This window comes from Poromitra crassiceps (assembly GCF_964638095.1).
Source record: "Poromitra crassiceps genome assembly, chromosome: 5".
Taxonomy (NCBI): Eukaryota; Metazoa; Chordata; class Actinopteri; order Beryciformes; family Melamphaidae; genus Poromitra; species Poromitra crassiceps.
The window spans coordinates 54,984,880-54,990,237 of NC_139642.1; the positions used below are offsets into that span (position 1 = coordinate 54,984,880).

The 5,358-nt window shown below is 46.0% G+C and overlaps 1 pseudogene across 1 annotated transcript; it reads left to right on the top strand.

Annotated features, from left to right (window-relative positions):
* The first annotated feature begins 606 nt into the window (after positions 1-606).
* LOC310776620 (ATP-binding cassette sub-family G member 4 pseudogene) lies at positions 607-4,371 on the top strand (annotated as a pseudogene). The gene is made up of 2 exons: positions 607-2,583; positions 4,324-4,371. The product of its transcript is annotated as an ATP-binding cassette sub-family G member 4 pseudogene (transcript).
* Positions 4,372-5,358: the final 987 nt, after the last annotated feature.

Sequence of the window (5,358 nt, forward strand, 5' to 3'; positions counted from 1 at the left end):
TCGGACACTAAAATGGCATTTTTTTAGACAGACAGATGAGAAAATTAAATTTGTTCAAGACCTGTCCCTGTCTCAGCAACACACCCTCGTGAGATTTGGCAATAGGACCTCACGTTAGCAGGGAGCGATTAGCTAAAGCTACATGTGAAGTTCATTCTTATAGTAGCTAAATCTGCGGTTAGATATATATTGATATATATTTAGCTAACAAGGGGCAGCTTTGTGTTTATATGTGTGGTTTGGTGTTTTATGCTTCTTCGTCTGTGGTTGTGTGGTTTGGGAACTCACGATCTCTAGTTCATGTCAACTGTGAGGTCATCAATGATGTCATAGTTGATGTCATAAGTGCAAGATACCAGCGATGTTTTCAGGCTGTCGCTGTTCGACTTAATCGGCTTCCTTACAACCAGCCGGATTGCCCAATAAAGCCTTAAAGACATCCCCGTGCTTCTTATCGATCACCTGTGGCGAGTTCCCATTCAAATAATCCAGCACATAATAAGTGGAAGCTACAACTTCCTTACAAGCGACACATCAGCAAGGATAATAACATCCCGCAGAGAAGCAACTTCTGACCCGACAGAGCTGTGAATCAAGAGTTTTGCTATGGCAGATAAGACGGTGAAGCCAGAGTCTGTGAGTGTCCCCATGGAGGAGGCCATGATGTGTAACGGGGGTGGCCAGCCTCACGCTCCACCTCACCCGCAGGGCCATGCATTCAGGCGGGCCATGCTGACCCGCTTGAAGAAGCTGGAGAACCAGATCACTGAAGCACATCACTTTTCCCACCTGCCCAAACGCTTGACCGTGGACCTAGAGTTTACCGACCTCTCCTACACCATCCAGGAAGGACCCTGCTGGAGGAAGAGAAGTTTCAAAGCCTTACTCAAGTGCCTGTCTGGGAGGTTCTCCAGCCGGGAGCTGATAGGAATCATGGGGCCCTCAGGGTCTGGGAAGTCCACCCTAATGAACATTCTGGCTGGCTACAGGGAAACAGGGATGAAGGGTCAGATCCTGGTGAATGGGAAGCCCAGGGAGCTGAGGTCCTTCAGGAAGATGTCCTGCTACATCATGCAGGATGACATGCTGCTGCCACACCTCAGCGTGCAGGAGGCCATGATGGTTTCAGCCAACTTGAAGCTGAATGAAAAGATGGACGTGAAGAAAGAACTGGTGAATGAGATCCTGACTGCCCTAGGGCTCAATAAATGCACTCACACTCGTACCAGCTGTCTGTCAGGTGGTCAGTGTAAACGGCTGGCCATCGCCCTTGAACTGGTCAACAACCCTCCAGTCATGTTCTTTGACGAGCCCACCAGTGGTTTGGACAGTGCGTCGTCCTACCAGGTCGTCTCCGTGATGCGTTCTCTGGCACTGGGGGGACGAACCATCATCTGCACCATCCACCAACCCAGTGCCAAGCTCTTTGAGATGTTTGACAAGCTCTACATTCTGAGCCAGGGTCAGTGCATCTACAAAGGCACAGTCCCTTACCTCATCCCCTACTTGAAAACTCTGGGCCTGTCCTGTCCTACCTATCACAACCCTGCAGACTTCATCATTGAGGTGGCATCGGGAGAGTATGGAGACTTGAACCCTGTGTTGTTTGAGGCAGTGCAACATGGACTGTGTGCTGTAGAGGAGAAGAAGAAGAAGTGTGATGAGAAAGGCCAATCAGTCTGTGCAACAAAGTGCCCTCAGGTCTCCGGACACATAGAGACGTATACTTTTGCCACAAGCACACTGACACAATTCTGCATCCTCTTCAAGAGAACATTCATAACAATATATCGAGACCAAGTGTTGACCCACCTCAGAGTGATGTGCCACATCTCCATAGGCGTGTTAATAGGCTTCCTGTACCTGAACGTTGGCAATGATGCAAGCAAGGTCTCCAACAACACAGCATTCCTCTTCTTCACCGTGCTCTTCCTCATGTTCGGAGCACTCATGCCTACCATCTTAACCTTTCCTCTGGAAATATCTGTGTTCCTGAGGGAACATCGGAACTACTGGTACAGCCTGAAGGCCTACTACCTGGCCAAGACCATGGCCGATATTCCATTCCAGGTGATTTGCCCCATCTTGTACTGCACCATAGTGTACTGGATGACAGGGCAGCCTCCTGAGGCCAGCCGCTACCTGCTCTTCATAACCCTGTCCACCTGTAATGCCCTGGTAGCCCAGTCCCTAGGGCTTCTAGTTGGTCTTGTCTCCACCTCTCTACAGGTTGCTACATTTCTTGGAGCTGTCACAGCTGTCCTACTGCTCCTCTTCTCTGGATTCTTTGTCACCTTTGACACCATCTCCAAGTACCTTAAGTGGTGCTCTTATGTGTCTTATGGCAGGTACGTCTTTGAAGGGATGATCCTGTCCACCTATGGGATGAACCGTTCAGAGCTGGAGTGTCCGGATCCCAAGTGTGTGTTCCAACAGCCTAAGGAGGTTCTCCGGCATTTCAATATGGAAGATATCAAGCTCTACATGGATTTGATTGTCCTGGGCATTTTCTTCCTGATCTTTCGACTGGGAACCTTACTCGTCCTCCGCTACAAGGTCAAAGCTGAGCGACTGATGGCACTCGTGCAAAGACAGTGCGACCAGTGTAGGAATTTAGCCAGGGGCAAGGGCAGAAATGCCCCCAAGAAATCTCAGAATGCCCCTAAAAACCATTGTCCAGGGGCAAAAATTGACCCAATATTTTGAAAAATGTATTTTCATTAAATTCATTTAATTTCCATCTCTAACACACACTCAGCACCTGCAAGCTGGTTGCCAGAAGACGACGATGAAGAACACACACACACAAACAGCGCTGTTGACACTACTTTAACAACGTCATGCACTAATTACTGTTTTTTAAAGTGCCCCCAAAATGTTGTAAATGCCCCCAGTTTTTAGACATTGGGGGCAAAAGTTGTCCCCAAAATATTTTTTTAATTTCCTACACTGATTGCGACTACAGTGGCTAAACAGTGACATTGCTGGCACACCTATCGTGGTTGCAGGCCTCATGCAGTGGAGTCCAGCCACAGTAGTCCCTGGGGTTCACCGGGTGACCCTAACATACAGTGCAGAGATAGGACATTATAGTCTCATACAATCCATGGTTTAACAGCTGAAAGAGCCAGTCTCTCTGGTGAGATTAAACTGAATAAAAACTGCTGTGGCACACTTGAGAAGGAGGCATTTTATTGCTTTGTTTAATCCATTTTTAAATGGCTATGGCCACTGGTTTGATACTGGTCGACTGCTAACTGGACTAAGTATATAGAAAACTGTACCTTTGACTGAAAATGTCACTCTTCTGCATGACTTTCATTGTATTTTGCTTTTTGAGCATTGCTTTGATGTATTTCTGCAAGTGTTATGATTGTATTGGCTCCTAGGGGTTCTTCTAAATTAAATGGATCTAATCTAAATTAATGAATCTAATCTAATCTTAATTATTAAATTAGTTTCACACATTCTTCTTCATACATTTAAGATGTAGGCTAAGTGATAGAAAATGACAGTTCCTTGTTAAAAAAAAGTGTAAAAATGTGATTGTGTAAATAGATGTTTAACTATTAAATATTACAAAAACAACAAATAGCTCCAACAGGGATTACAAACTGCAGACAGCACTTTGTCACAATCCAAAGAACTGTGGCAACACTCAGAACCAGGTCAATCCAAACAACTGTGGCAACACTGATTAGTTCCACTACTAGCATGTAGCTACTACAGACTGACAATTTATGCTGGCTGGCCTTTTTCTCTTCTTTTATTTTTTTTAGCTATATGCTGATGTGTTTGATGTTAGTAGATTTGTTTCCTGTTATAGTTGATATTCAAGACTGCAGTCTTGCAGAGCACAGGTGTTCCCCACGCCTGTCGTATGGCCACACATAACAGACAGAGGAGGAGGATGGGGAGGAGATGGGGAACAGTGAACCTCTGGAGGACAGTGACATCCACCTGTCAGACTCAGGTAGGCTGTGTGCTATATAGACTGCTGCCATTCTGCCATCTCTGTATGCGTTTATTTACCACCAGAATGAACTTCTGATTTTTGTCTGGACCTTATTATCGTGCTTGTCTTACATGACTGTTCATATGATTTCTAGATGATGATTTGGAAGGTTATGAATTTGCACAAGAAATAATCTCGCCCACCCTCTCCATATACTAATGTCTCCTGCTGCTCACTCTGTCTTCCTATGTCCCTATGTACAGTCATATGTCTCTTACAATGTTTGATGCTTATGTTTATATTTTTTCCATGCCTGAGTACGAGCAATTGTAGCATTTTTCTGATTCTGATTCTGATTCTTCCTTTAGTGGAACAAGAGGAATGAGAAGGGCAAGACGTCTCTCCACAGAGCCTAAGACGGCAACCTGAAGCAGGTCCAGTATCTGCTGGAACAGGTGAGAAACACAACCTGAAGCAGGTCCAGTATCTGCTGGAACAGGTGAGAAATACAACCTGAAGCAGGTCCAGTATCTGCTGGAACAGGTGAGACATAAAAGCTGAAGCAGGTCCAGTATCTGCTGGAACAGGTGAGAAACACAACCTGAAGCAGGTCCAGTATCTGCTGGAACAGGTGAGACATAAAAGCTGAAGCAGGTCCAGTATCTGCTGGAACAGGTGAGATATACAACGTGAAGCAGGTCCAGTATCTGCTGGAACAGGTGATAAATACAACCTGAAGCAGGTCCAGTATCTGCAGGAAGGCTGATCCGTGAGCGGCTGCTTCTGGGACGCGGGTCGGGGTCTACTGGGCGAGGGTGTATGATGTTGTCAGACCCGAAACACCTTACGACCCCAGTTAACATCACTGATGACGCGTCCCAGCGCATGCTGTTAGCCTATGTATATTTGAAACATCGAATCCTGGCTCCCCCTGGCCAGTGACACTTAGGAATAGACCAGGTGACAACCAAGTAGGCTATAATAGTTTGGTGACAAGCTGGAGAGACAGTTGACGGTCGGAAAAACGGCATCCGGTACGGGATGGGTTTAGCACCCCAGCCTGCAAGTCCCAACTAAAAACCCACCTGTTCTCCCTGGCCTTTCCCCCCACCTATAGCTTTCAATAGGTCCCTGGCTTTTATTGTTTTTAGTCCTTCTTTTCTCTCCTTTTAATTGCCTTCAGTACTTGTATTGTGTTGCACTTTATTCAGTATTTTTTGCACCTACCTGTTTACATTTGTGCTCCTTATTTGCCCCTCGCCTGTGAAGCACTTTGGTTTCAGCTGCTGCTGTATGTAAATGTGCTATATAAATAAAGTTGACTTGACTTGACTGTTTGTATAGCCTACAATTTGTCAATGAGATGGGCTAGGCTACTGACTTACGAACGTACTGACACCGTT